At 49.0% G+C, this 13046-nt stretch overlaps 1 long non-coding RNA gene across 1 annotated transcript; it reads left to right on the top strand.

The window, feature by feature from the left end:
- Positions 1 to 10822: 10822 nt before the first annotated feature.
- On the top strand, positions 10823 to 12692 carry LOC109945295 (uncharacterized). Its single transcript, XR_002268425.3, has 2 exons — positions 10823 to 12123; positions 12365 to 12692. It is a non-coding gene; the product is annotated as an uncharacterized lncRNA (long non-coding RNA).
- The last annotated feature ends 354 nt before the right edge of the window (positions 12693 to 13046 follow it).

Raw genomic sequence — 13046 nt, 5'->3', positions numbered from 1 at the left:
GTCGAAGAGGTTAGCACCTCCGGGGGGCTTCCGAGGGTTCTTGTACTCGGCGGCGCCGACAAGGTCCGCGTCAGCGGCGTCGCGTTTCGATTGCGACTTCTTCTTGCCTTTCTTCTTGGCGTCGCGCGGAGTAGACGCCTCGGGAGTCTCTTCCGATTGGCGGCCCTGGGGCTGCTTGTCCTTCCAGAAGATAGCCTCGACCGCCTCCTGGCCAGAGGCGAACTTGGTGGCGATGTCCATCAGCTCGCTCGCCCTGGTGGGGGTCTTGCGACCCAACTTGCTCACCAGGTCACGGCAGGTGGTGCCGGCAAGGAACGCGCCGATGACATCCGAGTCGGTGATGTTGGGCAGCTCGGTGCGCTGCTTCGAGAATCGCCGGATGTAGTCCCGGAGCGACTCTCCCGGCTGTTGCCGGCAGCTCCGAAGGTCCCAGGAATTCCCGGGGCGCACGTACGTGCCCTGGAAATTGCCGGCGAAGGCTTGGACTAAGTCGTCCCAGTTGGAGATCTGCCCCGGAGGCAGGTGCTCCAACCAGGCGCGAGCGGTGTCGGAGAGGAACAGGGGGAGGTTGCGGATGATGAGGTTGTCGTCGTCCGTTCCACCCAGTTGGCAGGCCAGGCGGTAGTCCGCGAGCCACAGTTCCGGTCTCGTTTCCCCCGAGTACTTTGTGATAGTAGTTGGGGGTCGGAACCGGGTCGGGAACGGCGCCCGTCGGATGGCCCGACTGAAGGCCTGCGGACCGGGTGGTTCGGGCGAGGGACTCCGATCCTCCCCGCTGTCGTAGCGTCCCCCACGCCTGGGGTGGTAGCCTCGGCGCACCCTTTCGTCGAAGTGGGCCCGACGGTCACGACGATGGTGCTCGTTGCCGAGGTGGCCCGGGGCCGCAGGCACGGTGTTGCGCGTGCGCCTGGTGTAGACCGAGGCTTCCCGCATGAATCGGGAAGTCGCGGCATGAGGTTCCGAGGGGTATCCCTGCCTTCGGGAGGCAGTGCTCTCGGCCCGTCGGGCCGCAGCGCCTTCCAGGAGATTCTTGAGCTCTCCCTGGATTCGCCGACCCTCGGTGGTTGATGGCTCCGGCATCGTGCGGAGGAGCATCGCTGCGGCTGCCAGGTTCTGACCGACCCCACTGAATGCGGGCGGCGGCCTGACCCTGACATCGTTGGCGACGCGGTGCTGGAGACCCTGGGGCAGGTGACGTATTTCTTCGGCCGGGGGTTGGCCCGCCCATACCTGCCCGACGTCCCGGCGGATCGTCTCAAGCGCCCCTGTTCCCTCGTCGAGCCTGGCCTGCGCCCCGCGGACTTGCTCGAGCTGTGGGTCATGACCCCCCGCCGGAACGGGGACCACAGCTAGCTCCCGCGGGATGTCGGCGCGAGGCACCGGCCTAGGAAGATCACCGTCCTCCGGTATGCCAAGATGGTTGTCTTCGGAGGGATCCCCTAGCTCGACGTGGAAACATTCGCGGCTTGGGCCGCAGTCCTCGTCGTCAAGGCTGCGGCTTCCGTCGGAACAGTCGGAGAGGCAGTAGTCACATGCGGTCATGAAGTCCCGCATGGCACTGGGGTTGCCAAATCCGGAGAAATCCCAACAGATGCTGGGATCGCCGTCTTCCTCGGACCCAGAGGGCCCGTTGGTCGAGACGTCCGTCAATCGGTCCCAAGGCGACCGCATACGAAACCCCAGTGGGGTTGCACTCGCCTCAATGAGAGCGCCCGCCAAAGCGAGGTCGCTAGGCGGGTTGAGGCCGAGTCGAAATGACGTAAGATGGGAGTTAGTCAGTACCTTTTGGTCGACGAGGAGCGACGTAGTCACATCGGGGACTGGTAGCACCGTCGTCTCAGGTACGAGGGCGACGTCCTGCAAGCTCTCCGCGAGCGCGCTGGCGTTGTCTTCTTGCTCGGGATCAGTGCGTCGCAGGGGGACGGCGCTTGCCTTCGTCTCGAACGCGAGGTCGACGCCCGGCGTGCCCTCCGTTGGGGCGCTGGGAACGTCGATTCGCTCGACGGCCGACGAAGCGCGGCCTCCCGCTTGGCCTTGGTTGCCCCGCCTCCTCCTCCGCTGGCGGGGGAGAGGACGGGGCGAGCTCGAATGTTGTTCTTCCACCCCGCGGGGAAGATGTCGTCGATTCCGCCGCCGGCGGGCGGGTTGTCGGCCGCCATTGTCGTTGTCGCGCGGCGGTGGAAGGAGTATCATGTCGTAGCTGCCGTCGAACGACATGAACTCAAGACTCCCGAAACGGAGCACCGTCCCGGGCCGGAGAGGTTGCTGGAGACTGCCCATCTGGAGCTTGACGGGAAGCTGTTCGTCAGCACGCAGCATGCCCCTACCTGGCGCGCCAACTGTCGGCGTTTCGAGACCGGGGGGTCCCTAAGCCGACGAGTGAGTGTGTCGCGTGCCCCAGCCCAGATGGGTCGAGCGCATGGGCGAGCGCGAAGGGGGGAAAAGGCGAGGTGGCTGGAGACGGGCGTGAGAGAGGTGGAGATCCCGCGGCCTTCGTGTTCGTCCCGCGCCCAGGTCGGGTGCGCTTGCAGTAGGGGGGTTACAAGCGTCCACGCGGGTGAGGGAAGCGAGCGGCCCCAAGAGAGCGCCTGTCCCGTCCTCGGTCCCGCGCGGCCAACCTTCTCTAAGAAGGCCCTGGTCCTTCCTTTTATAGGCGTAAGGAGAGGATCCAGGTGTACAATGGGGGTGTAGCAGAGTGCTACGTGTCTAGCGGAGGGAGAGCTAGCGCCCTAAGTACATGCCATTGTGGCAGCCGGAGAGATCTTGGCACCCTGCTGGCGTGATGTCGTGGCTGTCGGAGGAGCAACGGAGCCTGGCGGAGGGACAGCTGTCGGAGCGGTCGAGTCCTTGCTGACGTCCACCTGCTTCCGTAAGAGAGCTGAGAGCCGCCGTCGTCACAGAGCTTGTGGGGCGCCATCATTACCCATCTGGCGGAGCTAGCCAGATGGGACACCGGTCTTGTTCTCTGTGACCCGAGTCGGCCCGGGGTAGGATGATGATGGCGCTTCCCGTTGACGTGGCGGGCCTGTGCTCCAGGTCGGGCGAGGTCGAGTCTGTCTTCTGTTCCCGTTGACGAGGTCGAGTCTGTCTTCTGTTGCCGAGGCCGAGCCCGAGCCCCTGGGTCGGGCGAGGAGGAGGTCGTTCGGCAGAGACCAGAGCGGAGTCCGAGCCCTGGGGTCGGGCGAGGCAGAGTTCGTCGTCTTCCGGGGCTGAGCCCGAGTCCGAGCCCTGGGTCGGGCGGAGCGGAGTTTGCCGTCTTCCGGGTCTTAGCCCGAGTCCGAGCCCTGGGTCGGGCGGAGCGGAGTTCGCCGTCTTCCGGGTCTTAGCCCGAGTCCGAGCCCTGGGTCGGGCGGAGCGGAGTTCGCCGTCTTCCGGGGCTGAGCCCGAGTCCGAGCCCTGGGTCGGGCGGAGCGGAGTTCGCCGTCTTCCGGGTCTTAGCCCGAGTCCGAGCCCTGGGTCGGGCGGAGCGGAGTTCGCCGTCTTCCGGGTCTTAGCCCGAGTCCGAGCCCTGGGTCGGGCGGAGCGGAGCTTCCTATGGCGCCTTCGGCAAGGCCTGACTGCCTGTCAGACTCACTCTGTCGAGTGGCACTGCAGTCGGAGTGGCGCAGGCGGCGCTGTCCTCCTGTCAGACCGGTCAGTGGAGCGGCGGAGTGACGGCGGTCACTTCAGCTCTGCCGGGGGGCGCGCGTCAGGATAGAGGTGTCAGGCCGCCTTTGCGTTAAATGCTCCTGCAACTCGGTCAGTCGGTGCGGCGATTTAGTCAGGGTTGCTTCTTAGCGAAGCCAAGGCCTCGGGCGAGCCGGAGATGTGTCCGCCGTTAATGGGGGGCCTCGGGCGAGACGGAAGTCCCTCGAGGTCGGTTGCCCTTGTCCGAGGCTAGGCTCGGGCGAAGCGTGATCGAGTCACTCGTATGGACTGATTCCTAACTTAATCGCACCCATCAGGCCTTTGCAGCTTTATGCTGATGGGGGTTACCAGCTGAGAATTAGGCGTCTTGAGGGTACCCCTAATTATGGTCCCCAACAAGAGCATACTTCTAGCAAATTTAAAATTTTCATTTTCTAAGTCATGCTCGGCAATCTTAGCATCTAGTTTTGCTATATGATCATTTTGTTGTTTAATTAAAGCCATGTGATCATGAATAGCATTAACATCAATATCTCTACATCTAGTACAAATAGAAGTGTGCTCAATGGTAGATGTAGAGGGTTTGCAAGATTTTAATTCTACAACCTTAGCATGCAATATATCATTTTTAGTTCTAAGGTCAGAAATTGTAGTATTGCAAACATCTAATTCTTTAGCCTTAGCAAGCAATTTTTCATTTTCAATCCTAAGGCTAGCAAGAGACATGTTTAATTCTTCAATCTTAGCAAGCAAATCATCATTATCATTTCTAAGATTGGGAATTGAAACATTACAAGCAATAGAATCAACCTTAGCTAACAAATTAGAATTCTCATTCCTAAGGTTGTCTATAGTCTCATGGCAAGTGCTTATCTCACTAGATATTTTTTCACATTTTTCAACTTCTATAGCATAAGCATTTTTAACCTTAACATGCTTTTTGTTTTCCTTGATTAGGAAGTCCTCTTGGGTGTCTAAGAGGTCATCCTTCTCATGGATGGCACTAATTAATTCATTTAACTTTTCTTTTTGTTGCATGTTTAGGTTGGCAAAAAGAGTGTGTAAGTTATCTTCCTCATCACTAGCATTTTCATCACTAGAAGACTCATATCTAGTGGAGGATTTAGATTTAACCTTCTTCTTTTTGCCGTCCTTTGCCATGAGGCACTTGTGGCCGACGTTGGGGAAGAGAAGGCCCTTGGTGACGGCGATGTTGGCGGCATCCTCGTCGTCGGAGGAGTCGCTAGAGCTTTCGTCGGAGTCCCATTCCCGACAAACATGGGCATCGCCGCCCTTCTTCTTGTAGTACCTCTTCTTCTCCTTTCTTCTCCCTTTCTTGTCGTCGCCCCTGTCACTGTCACTAGAAATAGGACATTTTGCAATAAAGTGACCGGGCTTACCACACTTGTAGCAAACCTTCTTGGAGCAGGGCTTGTAATCCTTCCCCCTCCTTTGCTTGAGGATTTGGCGAAAGCTTTTGATGACAAGCGCCATCTCCTCATTGTCGAGCTTGGAGGCGTCGATGGGTGTTCTACTCGGTGTACACTCCTCCTTCTTCTCTTCCGTCGCTTTGAAGGCGACCGGTTGAGCTTCGGATGTAGAAGGACCGTCAAGCTCGTTGATCTTCCGTGAGCCCTTGATCATAAATTCAAAGCTCACAAAATTCCCGATTACTTCCTCGGGAGTCATTAGTGTATATCTTGGATTACCACGAATTAATTGTACTTGAGTAGGGTTAAGGAAAATAAGAGATCTTAGAATAACCTTAACCACCTCGTGGTCATCCCACTTTTTGCTCCCGAGGTTGCGCACTTGATTCACCAAGGTCTTGAGCCGGTTGTACATGTCTTGTGGCTCCTCCCCTTGGCGAAGACGGAAGCGACCGAGCTCCCCCTCGATCGTTTCCCGCTTGGTGATCTTGGTGAGTTCATCACCCTCCTGCGCCGTCTTGAGCACGTCCCAAACTTCCTTGGCGCTTTTTAGTCCTTGCACCTTGTTGTACTCCTCCCTACTTAGAGAGGCGAGGAGTATGGTTGTGGCTTGGGAGTTGAAGTGCTCGATTTGGGCCACCTCGTCCTCATCATAATCCTTATCCCCTACGGATGGTACCTGTGCTCCAAACTCAACAACATTCCATATACTTTTGTGGAGTGAGGTTAGATGAAATTTCATTAAATCACTCCACCTAGCATAATCTTCACCGTCAAAGGTTGGCGGTTTGCCTAATGGAATGGAAAGTAATGGAGTATGTCTAGAAGTTCGAGGATAATGTAAGGGGATCTTACTAAACTTCTTGCGCTCATGGCGCTTAGAAGTTATGGAGGGCGCGTCGGAGCCAGAGGTAGATGTCGATGAGGTGTCGGTCTCGTAGTAAACCACCTTCCTCATCTTCTTTATCTTGTCGCCACTTCGGTGCGACTTGTGGGAAGAAGTCTTCTTTTCCTTCTTCTTCTCCTTCTTCTTCTCCTTGTTGCGGGACTCTCCCGATAGAGCTTTCTCGTTGCTTGTAGTGGGCTTTTCGCCGGTCTCCATCTCCTTCTTGGCGTGATCTCCCGACATCGCTTCGAGCGGTTAGGCTCTAATGAAGCACCAAGCTCCGATACTAATTGAAAGTCGCCTAGAGGGGGGTGAATAGGGCGAAACTGAAATTCTCAAAAATAATCACAACTACAAGCCGGGTTAGCGTTAGAAATATAATTGAGTCCGTGAGAGAGGGTGCAAAAATAAATTGCAAGCAAATAAGGAGTGAGACATGAGGATTTGTTTTACCGAGGTTCGGTTCTCGCAAACCTACTCCCCGTTGAGGTGGTCACAAAGACCGGGTCTCTTTCAACCCTTTCCCTCTCTCAAACGGTCCCTCGGACCGAGTGAGCTTTTCTTCTCAATCACTTGGAACACAAAGTTCCCACAAGGACCACCACAAGATTGGTGTCTCTTGCCTCAATTACAAGTGAGTTTGATCGCAATGAAGAATCAAAGAAAGAAGAAAGCAATCCAAGCGCAAGAGCTCGAAAGAACACAAGCAAATCTCTCTCACTAATCACTAGGGCGTTGTGTGGAGTTTGGAGAGGATTTGATCACTTGGGTGTGTCTAGAATTGAATGCTAGAGCTCTTGTAAGTAGTTGAAGTGGGAAAAATTGGATGACTTGAATGTGGGGTGGTTGGGGGTATTTATAGCCCCAACCACCAAACTAGTCGTTTGGTGGTGGCTGACTGTCGTATGGTGCATCGGACAGTCCGGTGCACACCGGACATGTCCGGTGCGCCAGCCACGTCACCAGGCCGTTGGGATTCGACCGTTGGAGCTTCTGACTTCTGGGCCCGCCTGGCTGTCCGGTGTACACCGGACAAGTACTGTAGATTGTCCGGTGCACCGTCTTGCGCGTGCCTGACTTCTACGTGCTTCTGGCGCGCATTAAATGCGCCTGCAGGTGACCGTTGGCGCGAAGTAGTTGTTGCTCTGCTGGTTCACCGGACAGTCCGGTGTACACCGGACATGTCCGGTGAATTATAGCGGAGCAAATTCCCGAAGCTGGCGAGTTCCAGAGTCGCTCTTCCCTGGGGCACCGGACACTGTCCGGTGTACACCGGATAGTCCGGTGAATTATAGCGGAGCGCCTCTGGATTTTCCCGAAGGTGAGGAGTTCAGCGTGAAGTCCCCTGGTGCACCGGACAGTCCGGTGCTCCAGACCAGGGCACACTTCGGATATCCCATTGCTCTTTTGTTGAACCCAATACTTGGTCTTTTTATTGGCTAAGTGTGAACCTTTGGCACCTGTATAACTTATACACTAGAACAAACTAGTTAGTCCAATTATTTGTGTTGGGTAATTCAACCACCAAAATCATTTAGAAAATAGGTGTAAGCCTAATTCCCTTTCAGAAAGTTCCCCAAGAACCATCACAGAACATTGTCCAAGCTTCGGCATCTTTGTTTACTTCTTCTTTGTGAGCTCCTGGCGTCCAATCAGCGATGAAGTCTGCTAACGCTTGGGACTGGATTGAGGATCTATGCACATAATCAATGGTGAATTCAATAAGTTCTGCAGCCCATTTCCCAATCCTTCCAGTAGCTTCTTTGTTCCTCATAATATCCTTCAGAGGCTGTGACGAAGGAACAATTATGTGATATGCTTGAAAATAATGCCGAAGCTTTCTGGAGGCCATTAACACAACATATATCACCTTTTCCAATTCTGTGTAATTTTTCTTTGACGGACTCAAAACTTCAGAGACGAAGTACACTAGAGCTTGCTTTTTGACTTGGCCATCTAGCTTCTCCTATACAAGTGCCACACTTACTACAGGATGTGAGGCTGCGACATACAAAAGCAATGGAGCCCCTGGCGAAGGTGGAGTTAGCGTTGTTAAATCAATCAAATATTGCTTCAGCTCTTCGAAGGCCTTTTGCTGAGCCGGACCCCATTGGAAGACTTCGGCTAACTTTAGTATTTCAAAGAAAGGCAGATTTCTTTCTGCTGATCTGGATATAAATATGTTCAATGATGTTAATCTACCTGTCAGCCGTTGAGCTCCTTTCTTTGTGCTTGGCGGTTCCATACGAAGGATAGCTTCAATCTTGCTTGGGTTAGCTTCAATTCCCTTCGTTGATACTAGACAGCCAAGGAACTTGCCCTTCTTTACCCCAAAAACACATTTTTCTGGATTCAACTTCAAACCATCTTGCCTGAAGTTAGCAAATGTCTCATGCTGATCAGCAATGTGATTTTCTTGCTTCGTGCTTTTAACTATGATATCATCAACATAAGTCAACACGTTCCTGCCTATTTGAGAGTGAAGGACTCTGGCTGTCATTCTGCTGAAGCTTCCTCCAGCATTTTTGAGCCCCTCAGGCATCCAAAGATAGCAATATGTGCCACTAGGGGTTATGAAGCTAGTTTTCGGCTCATCTTCCTTATTCATCTAGATTTGATGGTAGCCTAAGTAATAATGTAGTAGACTCATGAGCTCTGACGAAGCTGCTGCATCTACTAGAGAATCTATCCTTGGCAATGGGAACTCATCTTTTGGACAAGCTTTGTTAAGATCTATAAAATCAATGCACATTCTCCATTTACCATTGGCCTTCTTCACCATAACAGTATTGGCTAGCCACTCTGAGTATTTGACCTCTCTGATAACTCCAGCGCTAAGAAGCCTCGTCACTTCGTTTCGAGCACCTTCAGCTTTGTCATCAGACATTTTCCGAAACCTTTGCTTTCTTGGCCTAAAGGATGGATCCACATTGAGTGAATGCTCAATGACATCTCTGTTGACACCGCAAAGATCATTGGCTGACCAAGCAAAGACATCTTTGTTGTTGAATAAAAATCTTAGCAAATTCTTTTCTTGCTCTTCAGATAACTGAGACCCCAGTAGTACCTTTTGTTCTGCTATATCTTCACATAAAAGCATAGGCTTCGGCTGGTCCGCCGAAGCAGCCTTCTCTCTTTTGTATCGATACTGCTCACAGGCTTTGGCTCCATCTATGTTATGGATTGCCTTTGAATCTGTCTAGTTTCCTTCGGCCTTCCTGGCAGCTTCTTGACTGCCATGAATAGCAATGGGCCCTTGTTCCGAAGGTATCTTCATGCACAGATATGCTGGATGAAGTATTGCTTCGAAAGCATTAAGTGTCCCACGACCAATGATTGCATTGTAGGGGTACTCCATGTCAACAATGTCAAACACAACCTGCTCAATCCTTGTATTGTGAACAAAGCCAAAGGTTACTGGCATTGTGATTTTTCCAAGTGCTACAATTTGCCTTCCTCCGAAGCCACATAAGGGATGTGTAGCATCATGAATCTTATCTTCTGGCTCTTGCATCTATTTGAAGGCCTTAGCAAATATGATATCCGTTGTACTGCCTATATCAACCAGAACATTGTGGACCAGAAATCCCTTAATGACACAAGATATGACCATAGCATCATTATGAGGGTAATCTTTGAGCCGAAGGTCCTCCTGGGAGAAGGTGATTGGGATGTGAGACCATTTTGACTTGATGAAGGGTCCCTGCACCCCAACATGCTGCACCCTTCTCTGTGCTTCCTTCTTCTGCTTCATGTTAGCCGGCTCTGAACCTGAGCTGCCTGTTATCGGAAGCACTAGCTTCGTAGCCGAAGATGCTTTGGCTTGGTTGCTGAACGAAGCCATCAACTCAAGAGTGGAAGTGAGTTCACCGGAGGTGGGCGCCAATGTTGGGGACTTATTCTCAAATGCTATGAATTAAGAACAAGGCAACACAAAATGTTAAAGGTTAAAGCTCTTCGTCCTTTGAAGCATTATTCCCTTGGGACATAATAGTCTTCAGACGAAGGTCATGAAGGACATACCTTCATGATTGCAGTGTATATTAATGAAAGAAGAATCATGTAAAACATAGAAAACAACATGAATGATTATGTAGCATTATTAACTCATTTATATATCATGAATAAACAAAAATAATACAGAATCACATTTGTACCTTTGGCTGACAGAAGGAGATAGTCACTACACGATGGTTGATCTTTAGCGACCCTTATTAGGTACCAACTGTTGGTTGCTAAAGGTTAGGGACCGACGGTCAGTCGCTAAATCCTTTTGTAGCAACGGTCGGTTGGTCGCTAAAAGTCTAGAAATTTAACAACTTATGGTTGGTCGCTATAGATGTCGTCGAGGACTAGCGGTGGGTCGCTATAGAGCAAGGATCACTATCAAATCCTATAGACTGATCGTGCCTGTAAATGTTAGTGACTAAAAATTAATTAAAATAAGTAAACATCGATAGCTAAATTGTAGTAAAGAAAAAAAGAATTGTAGAAAAGAAAAAAGAATCATGGAAAAGAAAACTATAACACTATAAAAATCATAAAATAAAAATAATGCATTTAGTTATTAATGATATTTATAGTAATGAATTTTATTTTAAGTGTTTGTTATGTATTTGCATTTGGAATAATTTTTTTATTGTGCATGATTGATTTTTTGGTTATTGAATAACATTTCTTCTTAAATGAAAATCCTAGTAAATAAAAAAATATAATAACTATTAGCCCAAAAATTAATATTTTATTTATAAATAATTTTGGTTTAATTACTATAAATTTTAGGGTTATTTAAAAATGTATTTCAAATTTAGAAAAAAATAAAAAAAATAAAACCTAACCAAATCGGCCCATTAAGACCCAGTCGCACTCTCCTAACCCTAACCGGCCGCCACCTAAACCTAGCGCGTGCCACTCTCCTGGCAGCCGCCGTTTGTTGTCGCGAGCGCATTCCGGCGGCGTGGCGTGCGTGATGTCTAGCTCTGCACAGTGTGGCGTGTCTCCAGTGGGTTGGGCTCATTGTGGCTGGGTTTGAAGCAGCGTCTAGTTTTCGTTCCCTGCTTTGGATGTGTCTGTGGCGGAGCTCTCAATTGTTTGGGGGGAGAAGAACAACCCACTCGCGCTGCCGAGCTCGCCGTCAGATTTTGGTTTTTGCAAGGGAGTTCTGCGGAGTGCGGTGTATCTGCTTTGGTTTGGGTTCATCATGCCTGGGTTTGAAGCAGTGTGTCGCTGGCATGGGACTTCTGCTTGCGCTTTCATTTGCGGTTTGGGCTCGTGAATTCTCCAATTCGGATTATTTTTTCACCCGGTTCCCCTTTCAAATTGAATTCGGATCCTTTTTTCTCTCGAGAGAAGATGAATTAGATATCACATTAGCTGTGTTCCATCAGTTATCTGTAGATGGTTTTCAGCTGTTTCAGTCCATTTGATTTGATGGTCTTCACCGGGGCAATTTCTTCCGAACGCTAAACGTTCAGCACTGCTTTAGCATTCCAGCATGCTTTCAGATTCGCCTTTTACGATTTTATTTCAAACCTCTTTCCTGCTGTTCATTCATCTCCTTACCCTTTTTGCACTGTTGCATTTGAGTGGTCTGACGCGTCCTTTAGATTTGGCCTTTAACCAATGCGCGTCAGGTACTAAATCATTTTATTCAGATTTGATCCTAGACGGGCGCTTTTCCACTGCAAGGATTTGCCCGCACTTGCGTTAGGTTTGGGTCACTGTACGTCTGTACCCCTTTCGTGATATTAATGCCTTACAATTTCTGAAAACAGATATTGCTTGTACTCTGGGTGTAGACACTGACACTATATATACTAGTCCATTAACCCGTTAGAATTCCAGTGGGTATAACAATTCGGTGATTTTAAAAATTCCTTTATTCTAAATTATCAAATATTTATAGTCGTCCATCAATCCATGCTCTTAATTGGACTATAATTTAAAAGATATAAGAATTAGATGATGTTTAATAATCCCTTCGTTAAATTATAATATATCTTATCTTTCTGGATATATATTTTTTACTTTGTATGTTAATTTTTTATTGTAGGAAATAGGAATATGCCTTTACTGTTTAATTAGTACGCATTAGTCTGACTGACCTTGCTGTTGGTGTGTTGTTTCAGGGAAAAAGATACAGATATCGATTTTGCTCAAGATGCAATTGATGAATATAAGGTAAGTACTCAGTACTCTATAATAGCTTCTGTAAATTTACCTAAGTGTGTAATGTTGTATCATGACCGGCTTGTGGAGGATACAGCTCTGCAAAAGCTAGGAAGCTCTTGTTTATATAATCTAGATTATAATCTAAATTATATAATCCAGATTATAATCTACTATATGTAGCTGTTTGGTAGTCTAGATTATATAAATGTAGATTATAATTTACTTATTGTAATTATCACTTGTCTTGCAGACAGGCAATTGAAAATGAGAATTGATCTTTTTTATGGGCGAAGTGTTGGTGAAGGAAATGTCTTGTTAGCATCAAGTAAGTGGCGACATCACAACCCCTACAAGCTTGTGCCTTAAAACAAGAGGATACAAGAAGTTCGAGTGCTTTTGTGAAGGCTTTTGCGAATCACTTGAAGCGTTAGTACTTATGTGAATGATTTTGTAAAGTGTTTGCAAATATGTGCAAAACATAATAACATGTGTAGGTTTTGTGAATGATTTTGTTGTGGTGCTTGTTGATGGTTTATGTGATGTGGATCTATCATTGTGCAATACTAATTAAATTTGTATATCTATGTGATTATGTGTATAAAAATTGGTGATTTGTGATGCTTTTGTATATATAACAGTTGTTGAATGCTAATTGTTGGTGACTTGTTCTCAAATGCTTTGAATTAAGAACAAGGCAACATAAAAAGTGTTACACATTAAGGTCCTTCGTCCTTCGAAACATTATGTCCCTTCGGGAAATAATGATTTAGGACGAAGGTTATCATAGACATACCTTCGGGAATATAATAAGTAATGCCGAAGGATTCATATAAAGCATGAAATACAAACATCAACATAAAATCATTTCTATTTTATTAACATGGAGAAATAGAAATGATTTTAAATTACAAATGTACCTTTGGTCCTGAGAG

The sequence above is a fragment of the Zea mays genome, chromosome 3 (assembly GCF_902167145.1).
Source record: "Zea mays cultivar B73 chromosome 3, Zm-B73-REFERENCE-NAM-5.0, whole genome shotgun sequence".
Classification (NCBI taxonomy): Eukaryota; Viridiplantae; Streptophyta; class Magnoliopsida; order Poales; family Poaceae; genus Zea; species Zea mays.
This window is presented reverse-complemented; position numbering and strand designations above follow the sequence as displayed.